At 35.4% G+C, this 23,510-nt stretch overlaps 1 protein-coding gene across 4 annotated transcripts in view; it reads left to right on the top strand.

The window, feature by feature from the left end:
• The window catches only part of Rbcn-3A (rabconnectin-3 alpha), a 984,230-nt gene that overhangs the window by 838,896 nt on the left and 121,824 nt on the right, over nt 1–23,510 (top strand). The window lies entirely within an intron of this gene.

Below are 23,510 nucleotides of genomic sequence, written 5' to 3' on the forward strand. Positions count from 1 at the left end.
CACAATGAACTCAGGCTATTTCGTTTGGCTATGCATTAAGAGAAGGGATAACTCCTATAGGTAAGGATGACCTCTCCTATTGCTTCTGCCTTAGTATCTCCACTCTGGGCCTGGCTCCCACTGACGAGACCTCAATAAAGGTTGAAACCGGTATGAGTAGTGGCCCTTCTCTTAATGCATAGCAGTTTACATGTCTGCAAGGAGATGCGCTATGCATTATGGGAGATACTGAGACAAGGAGTTGAGAGCCTGATCCACCTTTGCTGCGAGTTAGCTGGTGTTGTGCTACCTTACCTCAGTCCTGAAGATATTTTCAGATGCAAACTTTGTTTGCTCACACTTGGATGAAGGATTAAACTAAATTTATTATAGGCATTAAGAGCTTTGAAACTAGGCATAGGTTTTAGCTTTTTGTGGATGAATGTCCGCTCGGGCATTTTTTCCGAAAGAAGGATGTCTCATCCATATTAAATATTTGCTGTGACAAATAATTTTCCTCCATAATAATTTTATCCAATTTTTCCACAAACTCCTTGACAGTCTTCTCAACACCTGCAGATTTCCATACATTTTCATGTTATGCAGCGCAAAATGCCTTGAATCTCATAAACCAATCGGAAGAAGCGTTGAATTTGTAGTCGTAATCAGGTCCTACTTTCTTCTTCTTCAACATGTTGAAGAGACTTAGTACCTTATCGGTTATGGTCATAGTGATAAGTGGTATGCACTTTTGGTTCAGGTCCTCTATCCATGATGCAAGTAGCTTTTCCATATCACTGATAGGACCTTGTCGTCGATTTAATGGAAGCAGATCCTTTCACAGCCTCTACAATTTTATCCTTATTTTTCAAAATGGTCGTCAATGTAGAATGAGACTATCCCAAGTCGTGCAATCACATCGACGGGATTACCAGCTTCATGTTGCTTTATGACTTGCAATTTCGTTTCAAGATCAATTGCTCGCCTCTTTTTCTGTGATTCTTCACTAGGTTTTTTGATTTGTGTGTAGGGACCATGTTGCACAAAACATTGCAAAATAGTTAACGATTAATACACATATAACCCATTTTTCAAACACAAAATCAACAGGGGAACTGTTGAAGACACGTGCCTACTGCCAAAGGAGGTTGCCACTGAAAACGCTGTTGTCACTATGCATGCTTTACCTTACGCTTGCTTACATCTTGTTCGAAAGTATAGCCAAAAATGTTATTTATTCCCTAATGCGATCACGGACGTATCTTCGAAAGGACTTAACTCAAATGGACATAAGACGAGGAATGACTGTAAATGTGAAATCTCGATTAGAGTTTGACAGTCACTGATGATTACTTCCCTCCTTCTCACAATCTCAGCTGTTACTTGACCATCACTACTCTCCTCTCATATCCTAAATAATTTACATTCTTTTAATTAAATTGTAGTACAGTCATCCCTTGACTTAGACTGGGGTTCCATTCCATCTGCAGGACGTAAGTCAATACGTTAAATCAACAGAGTAATCGGAGTTAGGGACTTAACCCTAATAACTATACTGTCATTTTAATTTTTAAACCTTATAAAACTGTACTGTGCATTACTGCCACTATAAAAGAGGAGAATAATCACCCAAATCTTCCTCCACAGTGACATCTTCATTACCTTCCCTATGTGAAGGACCAAGCTGCAGCTCTTCTGATGTAACCAGATTCTCATGAAATTTTTGGAAGCATTCAATATTTATCATGCTATTTAAAATATTGCTGTGACTTGGGAAGAAGTGACCTTTCAATGTTTTTTGATGAAAATGTCCAATGTGCTTTGCTTATTCCTCTTTTTCTTTTCATCATAAATTTCTTTATAGCAAGAAAATGCACTTTCCTTTCTACTCATAAGTAGCATTCAACATTGGGGTCCATGTTTTCCGCCATTTTGAGAACATCGCTAACTGCAGAGAACATTTCTGCAAGACTCTTCACTGTAAATTGGTTAACTACCTCTTCTTGTTTCTATTTTCCCCCTCTTCCTTTTTTCGTTCTTCCTCTTCTGCAGCATGTTGTTCCTCCAGTTCGACCAATTCTTCGTCAGTCAACTCTTTAGGGCCACTTACTGTGAGTTGAATTATGTCATCATCATTCACTTTGAGGTTCATATTGTTTGCTAGTCCCACTATTTCTTCACTCAATTTACAAAGGTCTTTATTTTTTTCAAAACTTTCAAAATCGTGCACAAACTTTTTTATGTCTTTTTCCATATGCCACTCATACATTGAAAGGTCACTTCTTCCCAAGCCACAGCAATATTTTTAATAGCATGATAAATATTGAATGCTTTCCAGAATTTCATGAGAGTCTGGTCATTTTCTTCAGTGGCAAAAGGGCTTGTGAAAAAGTCCTCAGTAGATAATAAGCATTAGACACTGCAAGAACTCCCTGATCTATCAGTTGGATCAGAGAAGCAGTGTTTGGAATGAGAAACATGACATTGAACTTGGGGTGAAGATCACTGATGTAAGACAGATGACGTGGAGCATTATCTAGAATTAATAAAATTTTAAATTCTGCATTTTCTTTCACACAATAGCTTAAAGCGGATGCTTTAATCATTATGCACTTGCATAATGATTAAAGCATCTGCAAAGAATTTTTGAGTCATCCACGACGTCTTATTGCTCCAATAATGAACTGGAAGAGTATGCTTCCTAATGTTTTGGAAGGCTTGTGGATTCTCACTGTGCCATATTACAAATGGTTGCAGATTCACCATACATTTTTACATTATGCAGTGCAAAACACTGCTTGAATCTCACGAACCAACTGAAAGAACCATAGAATTCATAGTCATAATTGAGTCCTGCATCCTCCTTCAACATGTTGAAAGACTTAGTGCCTTAGCAGTTATGGCCATAGTGCTAAGGGGTATGCACTTTTGGTTAAGGTCCTCTTTCCATGATGCAAGTAGCTTTTCCATATCACTGATAGGACCTTGTCATTGCTTCATCACTATCATCAATTTAATGGAAGTAAAATCAACAGAGGAATTGTTGAAGACATGTGCTGACTGCCGAGGGAGGTTGCTGCTGAATGCGCTATTGCCACCGCGCATGATTCATTGTTGCTAAATAGAAACCTTTTTTACTTTACGCTCACTCTCTTGTGTCTTGTTCAAAAGTATAGTCAAAAATGTTATTTATTCCCTTATGGGATCATGGATGTATCTTCGAATGGACGTAAGTCGAGGGTTGACTATATTTGTGCACATGTATATATGATTGTGCTAATAGTCTTTTTTAATGATTAATTTTAACTTCTTTGCCTAGAATATCTTTTCTCCTTAAAATTCGTTTGCAGCTTATCTTTTGTCTCAACAAATCACTCTGAACCTTCTATCTTACTTTTCATAATAGTAGAGTTTCTTTCCCTCCGTGCAAAGATGTGCAATCATCATTTAGATTCAATTTATCCATTCATCCATTTATACACACGTGTATACTTACATGCATTCAACAATACTTACATACAGCAATATTCCACAGCCCTCTAATGATAGCAATCACAATGTGAGGTATTTGTATGAAAAGAATAAAGTTGAAGTCCTCAGTTCATCATGATTAGAAAGATGGTGAGAAGAGATTAAAAAAAAAAGGAGACAGGTGAAGAGAAGATGTATGAGGAATATAAGACACAGGCCAGGAGAGTGACTAGTATGGTAAGGAAGGCAAAACTGAAATATGAGAAAAGACTGGCCCTTAGATCCAAGGAAAATCCTAGGGAATTTTTTAGCTATATGGCCAGTAGGAGGAGAAATGACTGTGGAAGAATGACATTGTGGGATAAAAATGGGAATAGAGTGACTGATGCAGAGGACATAGTGGAATTGTTCAATGAACACTTTATTGGAGTATTTCATCTTGGAGGAGTAAATTTGAATACTAGAGGGGATAGGGCTGGTTCGAGGTTTAGAGGTAGAGGAAGAGAGTATGTTCCACATACTGAGTACTCTGGATGTTAGTAAAGCTGTGGGACTGGATGGTATTTCACCATGAGTTTTGAGAGAATGTGCTAAGGAACTGACAGTGCCTTTGACCCGACTTTTCAATGAAAGTCTGGCTGCAGGAAGGTAAGATAGTGATAACCTTTTTAAGACCAGTGAAGGAAGGGAGAGAAGGAGGGGTCATCCCTGGAGATTCTGTAAGCGTGTGGTCTAACAAGGGTGTTAAGACTAGATTTTTTGCTTGGAGGGTTGTAAATGGGTGGAATGCATTGTCAGAGGTGGTTGTAAATGCTTCATCTGTGAATGAGTTTAAGGGGAAGTATGACAGGTATTGTGTGAATAACGGTTAGTCTGTCAATGTTGGGTCTCCTGCGATGAGTCTTTTGATTCCATGGAGGCACCTTACATAATAATAATAATAATCCGGATTCATCAGCATTGAACACCTGGTCTGCATTATAAATGTTTATAAACTTTGAGAGTTTTTTTGTTTAATAAGATTTCCATCCAAAGAAATTTTCTTTTGAGTGCATCTTCTTTCCAAATCATTAGAGATTTCTTCATTTTTTTCTTAGAAAATTGCGTACACGAGCAATGAGCTTTGCACTTGCCATGCAATAAATTGCATGGCAAGTGCAAGTTGATCTAGCAATAAACACTTTCTCAGATTTTATGTTCATTGTGTTTGATTGTTTGAATTGTTGATTCATTTAAATTCAAAGTCCTTACAACAACCGGTTTTTTCCTCCATTTTTCAACCAATCCATGATTTTAATTTTTTTTTCTTCGAGACGAATTTTCTTTTCAATATTCATTTTTTCCCTTTCAATGCAATTTGTGGCCATTACTATAAAAATTATTTTTTTACATAAAAAAGCATTACATATTAATTATGTATGTAACTCACCAGAAAATAAAGTGCTCAGCTTGAGATAACACACTTATGATTTTTAATGTGCTTTCCTGGCAGAAAACTAAGACAATTTTCAACAATAAACACTTTATACAGTATACAATTGACATATATGCGTGCTAAAGGGTGTTTTCCCCTAATATAAATTCGCTACTTATAACTACCTGTGCGATATGGGCAGACACAAATTTAACAAAGATAAAATTTGATTTTTAAGTAGCGCAGTGAAAAATATATGAAAAGATAAAGGGTTACTACAATTTCTAGACTGTGTTTTTGTTAAAACCACGTCAAACAAGGGTTACTACAATTTGTAGACCACGTTATACGAGGGTTACCTGTACTTGTATGTTCAAGGCTTGAATATGGGTGCCAGATTTACAGTTCTGCAATGAGAGCATTCTCCAGTGGTTGTACCCAATCCTTCATCATGGTATCTGATTAGTTACTGGTGCTTTTCATGAATCACCCATTCAAAGCCTTTATCTTGAACCAAATGAACCCCTCTCTCACTTAGATGAAAACATCTATCTCTTAATTATGTCCTAAAAATAAAGTCCCTTCCAGATCATCCTACATGGACCACTCTCTTTTCTCTACATTGGGAGGTCTTGTATCACACACATCAGATCATCCATTCCTTTTGGTGTACACATGAAAGAGGTTTTAGAAACTATTGGCATGAGTGTTGACAACATTGCCTGCACCAAACAAAACAGCATTCTTCCATGGGCTTGCACCCCATCCTACAACCTCTCACTTTGTCAACTACAGAAGTGTCATACACCCTTGTAAAAAATATGCTGTCTGCTGCATTATTGTAATATCTTCTTTTATTCTTTATTACTAATTAGCAGTGTGCGCTTTTTCTCCGTAACCTTCCTTACTTATTCTACTGCGTACTATGTTTATCCACCTTCCGTATTTACTAGTCATATGCTTATGAACACTGGAAAATTTATTTGTAAGACTGCTCTATCCAATATATCAATATTTGGCATAAGACTCAATAAAACATCTGGTAGACTAGTGTAAATTCCTTCAACAAAGTTTACATAAACATTCGTGGTTCTTAAGTAATTAAATGTGCTTTTAATGCTTTAGTTGTTTCCCCTCTCACAAGTCCGATTATTTTTAGAAACAGTGCATTGTAAAATAAAGGATCAGGCAGCACTTTTTTAACAAATAATTAAAACACATTTATTTACATCAATATAAAATATACATGAATAACTTACCATGAATACATGGTAAGTTATTTGTAACATATGTCTCTCATTTCTTTAATTTATTATGATGTCAATATATAAAAGTTGGAGGCTGTAAAGCAAGCCGGCATAGACTGCTTTTATTGTATCAGCAGATTATTTTGAAAGTGTTAGGCAGGCATATCTCTTGTAAGACTGCATAGAATTCTTCAAGTCTGGGCTTTTTTTTGTTTTCTTTTTCAGTTCCATACATGAAAGGTGACAGAACTTGTGTATGTATAGAGCATAAGCGAGCATTGAGGAAGAAGGGACCTATTTATATTTTTTTTATAAAAAGCAAGCAGTTGTAGTGGTTAGGAAACATGATAAAGAACAGAGGCAAGAAGGAGTAAAAGAGAAAGAGGAGAAGCAAGTTATATGAGAGAATCTCACAATTTGACAAAAAAAAAAGCTGTTGGACAGTTGCTTTTTGTATTTTAACCGGTCTACAGGAAATCTTAAGATTGATGGATGCCGGTTAAGTGGAGTAGCATCCATGGAGATCCATAGAAAAGACAAAGAGCTGAAATGGACCATTGGTTTGTGATAGTGTTTGAAATTAGTTTGTGAGAGAGGGATCAGCAAATTTTGGTGCACCACCACAAACATGTGAACAGTATTCTATTATGGGGATATTTGGGATTTGTACAAACTCAGAATCTAAACAGGTAAAATATAGAATCTTGAGCACAACAAGGACACCTTTTTTTTGGACACCAGGTTTGTATTGCACCTCCAGCTTCTATAGCTGGAGGTGCAATACATTTGTACCTGGAAAGACCGGAAATAAATGTCAGTTCAAGAAGAGTAATCTGATCCGGTCTGATGATTTGTATATTATGAAAGGAAGGGAAAATGAAGTGAGACTTTTTTTTTTTTCAAGAAAGGAAAACTACTTTGGTAGCATTGAGGGTGACTAGGTTATCCTTGCCCCATTGGAGATTAGCATGGAGATAACTGTTTAAGGCACTGAGTGTAAGAATTTACAAAAGTTTGCTGAAGGAGGAAACACGTTGGATAATTTTTATATAACGAAACTTGTGGTGAATTCATCACTAAAAACACACGTAATAACCACAGTAATGACTATTTAATTTGTAAATATTTCATCCCAAGTATCTTGGGACATCATCATCAGTACAGTAGTTCAAACAATACTAGAAATAACATACAGTTAGGGCACATGATTACAATGGAATCTCAATATGCATGCAGTAACGTGTTATAGAACTAAATTAAATATACTGAAAAAAAAAATATATATCTATAAAGATTATTTTACACAATTTTGTATGACAATTTCCCATACTTCAGGAATAGTAAGAACATCGTTGTGGTTTAAATTTGGTCCGTGTAGTAGGGCTTCAGCACTTTCTTTATATAAATGTTCATATTTATATAAAGATCTGTGTAAAAGTTTCGACTTCTCCCAATGGATCCTATGATTTGGACTTTCAACTCCATGTTGGGGGAGACCAAATTTCTGTGGTTTGAAAAGACGAATGTGGTCTTGATGTTCCGAAATGCATTTCTGAACAGACCTACCTGTCTGACCAAAGTAAGGCAATTTGCAGGAGCATGGGATCTCATAAACGCCAGGTAACATCAGAGGTGAGAGTTTGTCCTTAGGAGAAGGTAACAAGTTATAGATTTGGTTGATAGGTTTGTAAGTAGTGGCAAAATTGTATTTCTTCATAATTGGATAATTAAATTTATGCAGCTACTAAGATACCTAAAATAGCATGACATTGTGTGATGGATGATAAATCAACTGGGATATGATTGAGAGTGCTGGATCTGGTAACAGCATCAGATTTGTTCATAACAAAGACATCTATTTTTCATCTGATTAGGTAGAGTGATCATGCATGTTATATTTTCAGTTAAGGAGTATACATGAAACTACAGGCTCATGGTTATGACATGCTTAGGAGACAGCTTGGAACAGTGCCATGGCATAAACTTGTAACATGAAGGAATTAAAATTAGACTACATACCTAAAATCATGAGGATAAATAAAGCAAGAGTCAAATAGATAAGTAACAACATTAAGGTTATAGAAGGAATATAAGAAAGTTGATCAGCACAGGCAAGAAGAGTTAACCTGACCATCTTGTTAAGGAAAGAATTGTTGAATAGCTGAGCACTCACTTTGTCAGGGTTTATTATTTAGGTTGGAATAATGCAGTGACTAGGACTGACGTGAGAATAAAGATAGATGAACTGGGTAAGAATATCAAAATTATATTAAAATATTACAAAATCTTAGTGTGAATATTGCCACTGGATTAGATAGGACCTGTGTGCTACAAAATTGTTTACTTGCAATCCATGCTTGCATTCCTTCCTTCCCAGTGGAATGGGCAAAGGCTTCAGGACTAAAGTAGCAAATTATTGACTGAATCACTTTAAAATATTTAATTAAGATTGATTAATCACAGATATTTCGTTTCACGTATCATGGATCATCATCAGTGTAAATCAGCTATAAATCAAAAAAATAAACAACAATGAAGCTATGTGGAGAATAGAATCTCTCTCTCTCTCTCTCTAATATAGATATAATATATATGCAGTCATAAAAAAAATGATACTATTATGATCAGTTGAAGTGTATATGCATGTGATTATAAAAAAAAAGAAGCATATGTGTTACATGTAATAAAAACTCATGATTAAACAGTATATTTCTTAATAATAATTTACCAGATTTTTGGCATAGAGAGACGCATATCTATGGAAACATCTCTGTAATTTGGCATCATTCCAAAGGATCATGTGGCTAGTATTGGTAATCCCATGCTCTGCTAGACTAATTTGTTCTGTTTCTTGGAGAAAATGTAGGACTCGTGAACAGAAAGGTGTAGAAGCAGATCAACCTGTTTGTCCAAAGTAAAATAACTTGCAGTTGCATGGGAATGAATAGAGTCTAAGTAGCATTAGAAATGGAATTTTATCTTTTGGAGATGGTATCAATGAACCAATTGAATTTATTGGCTTGAAAGTGGTGGTCATATTAAACTTCTATGAGGTACAAGAATATTGTGTTCTGAAATGCCTTTAATGCATGGAATGCTGGAGTCTTCTTTTCTAATAGAGGGTGGAGAAAAGCGGTTTAAACCTCTACTGTTTTGGTTGTAACTGTTGCGAATTGCAGTTCCTTTAATTGTTTGCAGTTCCTTAAATTTCTGATCTACTTCAGAAATTTCTTTCTGAAGTAGATCAGATGAAGAAGAGATAATATGAACTCTAGAAAAAAGGCATTTAATAATGCAATATTTTTGCAAGGAATGGTGAGCCGAAGTTTAATGACTATATCAGCCTGAAAAGTAAGGTTTGTGAAAAACAAATATTGATAAGGAGCCATCCAGTTTTCTTTTTATAAGAACATCAAAGAAAGATATATTTATGTTTGATTTAAGTTTCATAGTGAAATTGATTCTGTAATGAAAGTTATTGATTTTTTTTGTAAGAAGACATCTATTGTTCATGTGAATTATTTCGTTTGAACTACTTCTATTTAGAACAACTAGAAGAGAAAATGTTAGTGATTAATCAAAAACCTTTGATATGGTTTTGCTATATGGATGATACGATGTCTTTGCTGTTTGGAATAATTTGCATATATCCATCAGACTTAGGCTCGCCATACCTCAAAAAATATGGCATTATTAAATTCTTTCTTTCCAGAGCTCATATTATCTGTTCTTTGTCTGATCTACTTCAGAAAGAAATTTCTACAATTAAAAAAAAACTGTCATTTTCAATGGTTTCAACTCCAAAACAGTAGAGAAGGTTTCAACCATTTTTCTCCACTCTCTATCAGAATAGAAGACTTGCACAGGATTGCCATCTCATGTATTTCAAAACACGTTCTTTGCACCTTAAAGAAGCTATATTTCCACTATTTTCAAGCCTATAAATTCAATTAGCTCATTGACATCATTTCCAAAAAATAAAATTCCATTTCTGCTGCTGTCTATCCAGTCCCATGCTCGGTTGGCTGAGTGGTTAACATACTTGCTCTCCAATGAAATTCATATTCTCCAAAAATGAATTTCAATGCCCTGTGTGAGACCACTGCCCTGCTTATTGGAGGCCTGAAGTGGCTTGAAAAAGTTCCATGTTTGGTCTTTAGTGCAGGGTTTCCAGAGTAAATAAAAAAAAGAAAAAACTATATATATATATATATAAAATCGATAAAAAAAAAAAACCTTGCTCACACACAAAAACATCCACACACACACACATACTGCTATCCAAAACCTATGGACGAACACTATTTCTGAAAGTTACAACCACAAATTCAGATGGTTATTTTCTTAACCATCTGTGTTCTTATCATACCGTGAAACCTATTACAACATGTCTGACGAACACATAAGCCTATCCATGCGTACAAATTCAGATGAATCAGCTTGTGGCAGTTTACTGTACTTGTAAAAATGTACTATAGGTTTGCAAATGACCTTTCATGGGTGGAAGCAAAATAATAATAAAATTTTTTAAATAAATGCAACTGCAAGTATTTTACTTGGAATAAACAGGCTGATCTGTTTCTGTATGCCTTTCTGAACACCAATCCTGCATTTCCTCCAAAATATAGAACAAATTGGGTCTAACAGAACATGGCATAACTAATACTAATCACAGAATCCTTTGGAATGATGCCAAATTACTACATTTATGACCCCATATATATAAGCATCTCTTTAATGAAGGTTCCAAAGTACTTTGGCATTATCCAAATCTCAACCTTTTAATAGTCAACTCTCTCTCTTTACCAAATATCTGGGAAATTATTAAGAACTACACTGTTTAATTGTATGTTTTTATTACATGTAATACATATGCTTCAATTTTTTTTATTTATTTTATACACACACACACACACATACTGCTATAGCAAAACCTATGGACGAACACTATTTCCAAAGGTTACAACCACAAATTCAGATGAATCAGCTTGTGGCAGTTTGCATAATTGAGAATTCCAAGTTGAAAGCAGGTACACATTCAAATTTTTGAATCACTAATAAAGGGATCACTTGGTAGCACTCAACTGGATAAAAGGCAAAAGGCTCCGCTAATTGAATTATGTTTGAAGGAAGCTTTTTTCATGAAGAAATAAAGCTTCAAACTTGGATGTCTTATGTCTCAAAGACATCATCTAGATGATTTCACATGAGGTAGAATTATTACAAAGCTTGAAGAAGGTCACAGAATTACTGATGTTGCCACATAGTGGAATTTCATATAACATTGTATCCAGGCTCTGGGTAGCATTTCAAACCAAAGAATGTGTTCCATATGTTTGCTGAGAGGTCACCCTTGCCTACCATTAAATATGAAGATGATTTTTGGTTATAACAGTAAAACACAATCGATGCACCACGGCAAATCAGCTCCATTCAACCACAGGTACATGGATGTCTCAGCAAAGGTTTTCTCAGATGGTGGCAAGACATCTGCGATAAGTAAGCCTATAACCCGAAGGTTATAGGCTTACAAAAGTCTACAGACCTTTGTCCATGCTCATCGTAGAGTCCATTTTTAGTGGTTGTATCCACAAAAATTGGACAAGACACCAATGGACTAATGTACTCTTTACAGGTGAGAGTCATTTTAGTCTTTCCTCCAATTCTAGACAACACTTGATCTAGTGTGAGTGGTGCTGCTTACCATCATGAGAATGCTCTTGAAAGGGATAGATACAGCAGTTCTGGGATAAAATCGAATTCTTTGCCTAAGCACCATGGAACAGTTGAACATGATGTTGAAGAACTTCATTACAATATTATTCACCAGTCATAATCCCTTTATCCAGCACCTGTAGCTAGGTCTGTCCATGTAGAGACCTAGCTACAGATGCTGGATAAAGGGACTATGACTGGTGAATGATATTGCAATGAAGTTCTTCAACATCATGTTCAATTGTTCCATGGTGCTGTAGGCAAAGAATTTGATTTATGGATGATTGCCACACCACGTCATACACGAGCAGTGGAGATACTTCTGGAGACCGAGGATATTAACTGAATCGAGTGACCAGCATGCTCTCCAGATCTCCAAAGAACACGTTTAGGACACAATAGGGAGACACATTCCTGCTCGAAATTCCCCCTCCAGAAAACAAGCAAGGCCTCCTCCTTATTCTGAAGGAGGAGTGTGCCTCAAGACTCCTGAAGACTGTAAGCACTGTACATTAATTCCTTAACTACGTCCTAAGGAAATTTGTAAGTTTTGCCAAAAATATATTGCAATTTAATTTGTATGAAATTTATAACACATTTTTGTGTAATATAATTTATTAGTATGATGGTAATAAATTTATATCCACATTTGGCACTATTATAATTATTTTTTCATATGCAAGTAAAAATGTAGTCCATCCTTAGCTTTTGGATACCAGTATATATATAATCTCACACACACACACACACACACACACACACACACACACACACACACACACACACACACACACACACACACACACACTTCAGTTGATCTTAACAGTACTATTTTTTTACCTTGCTGTCTTGCAATTACATATAAAGAGAAATTATATTCTCCATATGTCTTCATTGTTTAATTTTTTCATTTCTGTGTTGCACTAACAATAATCCATGATACGTGATTCGAAATATCTGCAATTAATCCATCTTAATTAGATATTTTTCAAATGTATCTCTCTCTTGCTTATTCAAAATGAATAACACACAGTTGTCTCTTAATAAAAGTATTAGTGATGAAGGTGTTGAAAAAATTGGTCAAGCAAAATTTAGGAATGGGTTGATAGGAATATGATTTTCTATGGTTAGCAGCAGCTCATGTTAGTGAAGGGTGAATCTTGTCTTAATAATTTACTTGCTTTCTATAAAAACTGATAACTGAGAGTAACGTAACAGTTACAGCATGATACTGCTGGACTTTGCAAAGGCATTTGACAGGTACAGAAAGAGTACTACTACATAGAACTTTGTGCCATACTACTGTTTCATTCTTGTCTATCAGCTACCTTCTTACCCATCTCACTACCTTCATATCCAACCTCATTAATGCCAGGTTGTGTAAGTAGAATCCAGTGGTATGCCTTGGACCTCCTCTGTAATTGGACCATTGCTATTTAATTTGTACATATAATGATGTAGGAAATTATTTGAAGGAGAATATCCAGTTGTTTACTGATGATGCAAACTAGGACAGGCAGTAGTTAATAAAGATGTAGCAATCCAGCAGGATGATTTAAATAGACTAACATTCTGGACAAAATATAATGGTTGCAAGTTTAATATGGTTATGCACTTTGAGATTAAAAAACTACAAGCTGTAAATTAAAGTTACCAAGAAATTACAACTACAAGCTGTAAATTAAAGTTACCAAGAAATTACAACTACAAGCTGTGTATTACATTGATGACAATGGCCTGCGAGAAATTGACAGGCTGAGGATTTGGTGATGGACAGGAATTTAATGTTCAGAGGACTTATTGCAAAGTGGACAAAATGACTCAAAGAATTACTTGGATGTTTACAAACACATTGCAAGTAAGGATATGGAGGTTATTATCAATTTTTATATGGCTTACACACACTGTATCTGGATCAGTGTGCACAGATTTAGTTGCCTGGATTTATTGGAGATAGAGAAGTGTTAGAGAAGAACCAGAGGCAAATGACCAAAAATTGTAACTAGTCTGTGGAGTGTTTTCTCTCTATGAGAATAGACTGAAGCTTTATGGCTTACAGAGTTTTAGTTATAAGCAGAAAATGGAGGATACGTTTAGAAACAAAGGAGTCTTTATAGAGTAGATAATGAAGAAAATTTTCAATACATTATAAGACAGGAGAAAATGAGAAGAATGTTTCCCTGGAAGATGTGAAAAGTATGGTAAAACTAGTATTTATGAACTATCAATGGTGGAGAAATTCTCAAATGTAATGATGCTATTTCTAGTCATAAAAAAAAGCATTATTTGTTTTTAAAAATATTATTACATAAATGTGTTGTTTTTTGCATCTAGTGAACTATGTATGAATTCCTGGTAATGTTTCAATTTTATGATTATATCATTTTACAAAATCTAAATCTACAAAAACAAGACAATCATTACAATCATTAGTCCCTCACTCTCTGTCTGGTTTGAGAATAAACTGTATACTATAGTATTTGTATACAAACATAATAGTTCATTTCTCGGTCTATAAGAAGTCTTGCCAGCACATTTCTCAGATGCAACTCCTCCACACCTTTTCCCTGCCATTCCTCTTTCTCATTACCCATCCCACTGCCCCCTTCAGACCCAGATGCCCCTCCCCACCTCACCTTTCATATCCTTGGGCATCCCATTTCTTTTTTGTTTTCTCACACATTCACGTCTGCTTCCAGCATCCACCCTCATGCCGTGTATCCCTGTCCTCCATAACTCCTACAATTTTCTCTGTCTTCCACTCCTGTTCTCTGATTCTCCTCACTCATGCTACTTATCTCCCCATTCATAAGCACTCTTTGAATCTCTCCTGCCTTACTCTTCTGCTCTTACACAGTTCCATTCCTTCCTGAAACTTGTCCCATATTCACAACCTGCACCCCTTTCTCCTTGCATGTCTCTGCTAACAACTTTAAAGAAAGAAAGAAAGAAAGAAACAACTTTCTTTCTTTCTTTTTCTTCAGCAACCTCCTGATTTCCATTCTCATTTATTTATTTTTATGGTATTTGTCTGCAACAGATCTGTTGTTATTATCATGCATGTTCTTTTTCTCCTTAAAATTGCCAATTTTATGTAAATGGTTCATATTGCATTAATGCAGTTGGCATAAAATCATTACACTATTAGTAATTTAAATATACCACCCAAATATACAACTTCTCTTAATAATAGATCCTTATACAGTGGGTGATCGGTTAATGAACAGTTCGGACAACAAACACTATTGCGAAAGATTTTTATGTTTGATAACGAACACCTCACAGAACAAACACAAGAAGAAGCGATGCTGTGTGTAAGATTTGTAGAACTATTTTACTGCCATCTATGAACGGTTTCTGGAATGAGACTTTGACAGTTGTATACATAACCTTTTTGCGCTAGTTGATTTCTGTTCTCTGAATTTTTGTAAGTGCTTTTCTGAACTTTTTATTTAAAAAAAAAACAGATAATATTATGGGGTCTAAAAAGAGTGGAGTGTCAAGAACTGTGCTCGCTATAGCAAGAGATAATAGCCAAGTTGGGCAGTATGGCTTGAACAGGTCTACAGTAGGCACAATCTTAGCTAAGAAAGATATAATCAAGAAGACTAAAGCAGCTAAAGGAGTAATGAAAATCACATCTGAGAAACAAAGATGTGCCATCCATGAAAAAATTGAGAGACTGCTTTTAGTTTGGATAAAAGAAAGGGAAATGAAAAGAGATGTAACTAGTATGACTATCATTCAAGAGAAGGCTAGAAAATTTTTTTAAGAGATATAATGAGGAGATATAATTCAAGGCTACCACTAGATGGTTTGCAAAGTTTAGAAGGAGATCTAGCATTAAACATGTGGTAATGCATGGTAAGTCTGCTAGTGCAGATAAAGAAGCTGAGAAGTTCTGTCACAAATTTCAAGAATTCATTAAAAAAGAAGGATATTGTCCGCAACAAATTTTCAATTGTGATAAAACTGGTTTATTTTGGAAGCACATGCTGAACCGTACCGACATCACGAAAGATGAGAAAAATATTCCTGGGCATAAATCCATGAAAGACCGATTGATGATACTTTTGGGAGCTAACACTAGTGGTGATATGAAGCTTAAACTGCTTTTTGTCTATCACTCTGAGAACCCTAGAGCATTCAACAAAAATTCCATAATTAAAGAAAGACTGCCAGCAATGTGGAGATCGAATGAAAGGGCATGGGTCACGCAAGTTCTTTTCAAAGAATGGCTGTTTAAAGTTTGTGCCCCAAGCATCAAGGATTACCTTCAGACCAATGAATTGCCATTGAAAGCACTGTTGCTATTGGACAATGCACCAGTACACCCGATAGACCTTGAAGATAATTTGCTGGATGACTTTCCCTGGTTGAGTTCAGTTTCTGCCTTCAAATACCACTTCATTGATTCAGCCAATTGATCAGGAGGTTATTGCAGGTTTCAAGAAATTGTACACTCGCGTTCTGTTTCGTCGGTGTTTTGAAGCATGCCAATTCTCCTCAACGATGACATTAATAACGTTTTGGAAAGAAAAATTTGATATTTGTGAAGCTATCTGGCTCATTCAAAAGGTGTGGTCAGAAGTCACTCAATGACAGTTGAATTCTGCTTGGCAAAAGCTGTGTCCATCCTGCATTCAGGAAGATGGAGATGATGTCCCTGAAATTATGGATGAAATTGTGACAACTGCTAAAGATCTGGAATTGGAGGTGAATGAAGATGACACTGAAAAGCTCATAATGGAACATAAAAATGATCTGACGACAGAAGAACTCTTGAATGAAGAACACCAAGAAACCCAGCGAGATGTGTTTTCTTCTGAAAAAGAGGAAGACGAAAGAGGACCAATGCCAACATCTGATATTAAAGATCTTTTGAAGAAGTGGGAGGATGTCAGAACAACTGTCTTAGAATGGCACCCAAACCAGGTTGAGGTCAATAGGCTTGGGGATCTCTATAATGACAATGCTATTAATCACTTCCGAAAAATCTTGAAGAAGAGAGAGAAGCAATTGACATTGGGCAGATTCTTTAATGCCCCACAAACGGAAAAAAAAAACAAATGCAAGACTGTGTATGTATGTATTATTGTTATTATAAATGAACGTAGTAAGAAATTATATAATTTTTTATTTATTTTTTAGGGTCTCCAGAACGAATTAATCAAACTCCCATAAAAATCTATGATAAATCGATGATCAGTTAATGAACAATTCAGGTAGCGAACATCATCTTTGAATGGATTATGTTTGTTAACCGATCATCCTTTGTACATCCTGATATTAACAGATTATTTTCCCTTTTACTCGATATCTTTGGTTTCTCTGGAAAGCACGTTACAATTTGTTGTGTGCCCGTCTGATACAAACAGATAGTATGAAACAATTTATCACATCCCACCCCATAGGTAAGTACAACACAAGAGAATTTATACAGTGTCTAGTGTTTGAGCATCATAAGGAGAGAGATGTTAGGTATTGTGTAAATAATGGTTTGTGTTGTCTCTTGTGATGAGCCTTTGGAATTCATAAAGATTTCCAAATAATTCCATAGATTTCATATAATAATAATGACAACAATTATATATTATATTTTATGCCACTCTCACCAAAAAAAAGATTTTGAAGCTATAGTACATTAGTAACTTGGGCAGGCTAAGAGATTTTTTTAAATTTTTGTGTGTATTTTTTAACTCTTATATATATATATTTTTTTCTTTTTTTTTTTTAATGATTTAAATAACTTGAGCTACAACCTCTTTCCCAACAATATACCACAAATGAAAGAACAGCTTTAAATACAACGTTTTAATATTAATTATGTATAGAGACTCTCTATGATGTTCTTAGTTTATTTAAACTTCAGTGTTTTTTCTTTTTTCTTTCTTTTGTAATATCACCTGATGAAGGCTGTTACAAGCTGAAACTAGTAGTGTTTTAATATTAAAACCTTTTTACTTAAATTTCGGTTCTAGTCATTCAATTCTTTTAAAAAAATATGTATATTAACCGAGTTAATGATCATTCATTCATTCATACATATATATATATATATATAAAATTAATCCTTTCAAAGAGAGGAAGCCACAGGAGGATAATTAATCCAGAAACTCTTCTAGATCTTGAGATCAAACATAGAGCTTTTGGTTCATCACTTTGGGTCTTCAACAAGTGGAGCAGTGGTCTCTCACTGAACTATATAATTCAACTCCTACCTAATGACATTTGCAAACATCCATGCTAGCCCTAGGTAAAGACCCTCGTCATGTTTGTTGGAGAGTAGTTATGCTAGCCAATCATTCCAGCAATATGTATATATTTCAATCACTGAACAGTGCTTCGTCTAGTTAGGTTTTTGGCATACTCATAACAGAGGAGTTTGCAATACTGCTTGGGAGAAAAAAGTTCTGCTTTAAATTTTACATCCTGAACTATATAAATCAACTTGTTTTGAACTTTGTTACAAATACTGGTTGGTAGTGTAATATATATATACATGGTGCCTCATGATGAGTAATTCATAGGCAAAATAGATATAATATACATATATGGTAATTTTTACTCATTCAGGAAAATGTACTTTAAATTCTACTGACTCTTATTCTGAAACATCAGACTGAGCTCTCAGTTCATTGGGAACTTAAATCCTCCCCAGTGCTTGCACATCTGAAAATGCACTGTAGAATAAAAAAAAATATTTAATACTAATCCTGATATGGTAATAGAACCAACATGTTGAGATATCACATCTTTTATATGAATGAGGAGAAGAGGAAAAATTGAACAACATAAATTACATGTATAACAATAAATCATCTACTTCATTTCAAATTGGCTGAATGAACATTGTCTATGCTCTCCAGTAACTAATCAAGCCCTGGCTTCAAATCTAAATGTGGCATGAATGTTTGTGAATGTATTTATGTGATAAATGATTTTTGTTGTCTGGAGCTAGACATCCATCATTCTTATTTTAGGTCTAAAGTGACATGAAAAGGTACCATATTTGGTCTCTAAAGTAGGATTTCCAGATTATCTGACCCACTATATTAATTTTAAACCTTTCATGAATGAGGGTGACATAGAAAAATATGTTGTTTGCAAGAATGTTGTAATGATTTGAAATCCTTTGTGAATATTATAAACAGATCATAATAAATAATTTTTAAAAAAATGAAAAAATTATTTACAAAGCCAAGAATAACAATTTCTGAGACCTTGGGAACACTTAAGCCATCAATGTGGTTAAGCTGGAGATATTTTTACATGCTGTTTCTGAAAAGTAAGGTAACACATTTTTTCCCCCTTAATAACAGCCATTATAGTGTGACGCTACTGTCTCCTCACAGCTAATTCTAGTTGCAAGATAGTGGCTACCATGTGAGTGTTGTCCAAAACAGGTGTCCCTGAATTATTCATTTCTTACAAGCAAAAGGACCTTCACTAAGTGACATTCACTGTGAACTAGTTGATGTGTATGACAAAAAGGTGATGTCAAAGAGGCAAGTGAGTTTTTGGTGCAATGAATTTAAAGCAGACTGTGACGACACTGAATATTGATATTAGATAGGCAGGCCATCATCAAGCAAGACAGAAAATATTTCACACATTAAGGGCACCATTCTTGAAGACTGGCAAGTGAAACTGCATGGCATAAGTGGTGAACTTGAGTAAGTCCACTGATTAAGAAATTGTTCACAATGCCCTACCCTTGGCTTTCGAATGGTGTGCTCCTGCTGGGCACCCAGCGGGAGCACACCATTCGAAATTTTAAAGCAGCAGAAGGCAACATGAATGGGAATGTGTTTTTTCACAGAATCTGTTGCAATACAGTGTCAAAGGCGAGGATTTTCTCAGCTTGCCTGGTCACAGGAGACAAAACGGGTTCATCACTTTATCCCGAAGAGCAAACAAGACTCTGTGACTTGGAAACATTTTCATTCTCTTGTGCACAAAAATTTCAGAATTATTCCCACTGTCTGAAAAGTCATGGCCATAGTGTTCTGGGATTGTCAGGAGCAATCAATGCAGAGCTTTAAAGCACAATGTTGGACAAACTGAAAGCCAACATTTGGCACAAACGACCAGGATTCCTGACAAGTGGCATGATTTTGGTGCACAACAATGCTACTTCACACACACTATGCACACCACTTATGAGTTGTTGCATTGTAATCATCGAGAAACTCTGCCTCTCCCCCCCCCTGCAGCCCAGCACCTTCAGATTTCCATTTGTTCGCCCCCACCCCCCCACCCCACCCCTCAAGAAACACCTTTCCAAAAGGCAGTTCGTCAGGTGGTGCGATGTTGGTTATTGGGTGTGGACACAAACTTCTTCAGTACTGATATTGATAAACTGATCTATCATTAGGATAAATGCATTGATAAATTTAGAGACTTTGTAGAGAAGTAGTGCTTATTCACTTATTTCTTAGTGTATAATTTCAACTTCCTATTATCAAACATCCTCAAGAAAAAAATTGTGTTTCCTTTTCAGAAATCACCCGTACATCATTCTCTCACTCTCTCTCTCAATAATGTTTCATGTTTTTTATATAAGTTTGTGTGTGTGTGTGTGTGTGTGTGTGTTTTATATAAGAGTGATGGACTGCATTTGAATGGTTTTGGTGTGAGTCATTTGGAGAGACTTCTGCTCGAAGGTAGAGAAATGAATGCAGCGAATGAATCTGATTAAGTGAGAAGCGATGTGAAAGAGTAGGAGAGTAAGGAAAGAGAGATTAAAGTGGTGGTTATGAATGAACAAGTGAGTAGCATGAGTATAGAGAATGAGAGAACAAGTGTGTAAGACAAACAGGGAAATGGGGAGACTTGGGGTGGTCAGGGGAACACAGTGAGAAAGGTTGATGCTCCAAGAGAATGTGTGTGTGTAGACAGAAAGGGAAGGGGATGACCTGGGATCAAGGAAAAACAGTTGGATTTGAAGAAAGTTTTGAGATAAATAGGAGAAAAAGAAATGGCTCAAGTTATATATAGAGAAGTCACATCTAATAAGTGGTATCAGTGAAAAAACTTATAGATATAGGAATATGCTGTTATGTTTATATACAAATGCTAGAAATGTAAGAAACAAGGCAGTGCACAGATTTGGTCACCTGGTTTTCAAAAGGACAAAGAAATGTTGGAAAGGGTCCAGAGGCGATTGACTAAGGCATCTTCTCAACCTTTCCTCATATCTCTGGAATGTTGGATATGAGGAATGGTTGAAAAGATGCAATTTGCAGTGTCTAGTGGATAGGAGAAAGAGGGGAGTGATATGATAAAAGATGTGCAAGTTGGTAAGGGGTTGTTATAGGATCAATGTTGAAGAGGTTTTTCATAAAATGAAAAACCTCTTTTGGTATTTACAGCTGTATAAGAATTTTTTTTTTTTTTTGACATTCCTTTGGCTGATCTGACCATTATTAGCAATTCATTTGGCCAGCCTGATTGGCCAAGTGGTTAGCATATCTACTCTCCAGCCAAAGGACTGTGGGTTTGAATAGAGCCATGGGAATGGATGAATTTATTAGTTTGTTATTCACACGTGACATCACTGGATGCCATATGGTCACTCCTGTACCTCATAGGGTTTTGGTAGGGAAGCCTTCTGCTAGAAGAAGTGGTAGGGTCACAAACACACAGTTAGCAGGACAACTGCAAACATCCATTCCCATGGCTCTATTCAAACCCACAGTCCCTTGGCTGGAGAGTAGATATGCTAACCACTTGGCCAATCAGGCTGGCCAAATGAATTGCTAATAATGGTCAGATCAGCCAAAGGAATGTCAAAAAAAAAAAAAAATTCTTATACAGCTGTAAATACCAAAAGTGGCAAAAAAAATCAATTTAAATTGTTATCCATCTGATAATAGACTATGGAACTAGTATGTGTTTGAATGGACTTCATGCACACCCACATCCAGATTGAAGATATAGAATTCCCAGATAATGAGTTATAATATATACTGAGGTGTAGAATAGAAATTCAAATTGCTACTCTGTGGAACTGATGTTTAAATTAAACTCGAAATTTCCCTGTATATATGTATATACAGTTGACTCTCACTAGCAAACACTATTATAACAAATTCATTCAGTATGACAAACTACTAGAAAATTCTAACTGAAGACCCAAAGAATATTCACTATAACAAACTGTTCCTGTGGTCTTTGCATGTTTGCTCTAAATATGGGACTAGAACTGTATGTAGCTGTAACCAGAACCACACATACCAAAAAAGATTATATATTTTTTTTAAACTGGAACATTTTAATATGGATAAACCATGAATGACCTGATTTACATTATTTTTAATTATTTTTATGTAACTCCCATCCATGATATTGTAAACCTATAGTACATCAGCACTACCATGACTTAACTACAGATTTTTTTCTGTTTTTATTATTTTTTTATATTTTTCTTGTATTTTTTTTTTAATATTCTCAGTGTTTATACTCACTGTTAGAAAGAATATGAATAAAAGAAATGCCCATTTTATTATTTCCTGTAAATGAACAGAAATTATCCTAGAAGCAATTCGTTTATTCATGCCAAGAATATACATCAGTTATTAAACAAATGGAGTTTAAATGAAACAAATATAGCACAGTAATCATCTTTATAAAGCAATTTATTTGCTTTTAGAGAGATGTAGTATTTTTTTTTTTTTCTGTATAGCATTGAAGAAATTGAATAATTTTGAAAATATTAAGATACGGTAATATAATAGCTCTTATTAATTAATCCATTTTTGCTGCTTTCCAGACTTTTAATTATTGTAGTTTGCATGAAATCTTCATTTTGGTTAACATACTTGATGTATCATATGTCTACCACTAATGCACGTATCTATAATCTGTTTATCGTTAAATTATGGGTTGAATTTAGTCTAATATCTGGCTTCAGGCATATGCATAAAACCTGAGCATTATGCTGTTATAATCAGACTAAATAAAAATGGGGAAAACTTTTTTTTTTAATATATTTCATCACTTGCATACAATCACTGTTGATTTACTAAACACACACACACACACACACACACACACACACATATATATATATATATATATATATATATATATTGAAAGTTTATTTTTCACTTGGTTAGTATATAATAAATTTAGTTTAATCCTTTATCCAAGTGTGAGCAAACAAAGTTTGCGCCTGAAAGTATCTTCAGGACTGGGGTAAGGTGGTACAACTGAGATAGGAGTGTTGGTAGCTTGCTCCACCTTTGCAAGGAGTTTCCTGGTGTTGTACCACCTTACCCCAATCCTGAAGATACTTTCAGGTGCAAACTTTGTTTGCTCACACTTGGATAAAGGATTAAACTAAATTTATTATAGTCTAACCAAGTGAAAAATAAACTTTCAAGATCTTTCTCTAAATCCAGAGTAATTTATTAAAAAAGGGTGGCACACCATTTGGCAACTCCTATAGGTGGAAATGACCTGCTAATGCTTCTGCCTGGTATCTCCACTTGGGCCTGGCTCCCACTGAAGAGACCTCAATAGATGTTGAAACTAGTCTGGGTTGTGGCCCTTCCCTTAATGCATAACATTAGACATATCCACAAGGAGATGCATTTTGCATTATGGGAGATACTGAGATAGGAGTGTTGGTAGCTTGCTCCACCTTTGCAAGGAGTGCCTTGGTGTTGTACCACCTTACC

The sequence above is a fragment of the Typopeltis vanoorti genome, chromosome 16 (assembly GCF_054136105.1).
Source record: "Typopeltis vanoorti isolate ZY-2024b chromosome 16, IOZ_Tvanoo_1.0, whole genome shotgun sequence".
NCBI lineage: Eukaryota > Metazoa > Arthropoda > Arachnida > Uropygi > Thelyphonidae > Typopeltis > Typopeltis vanoorti.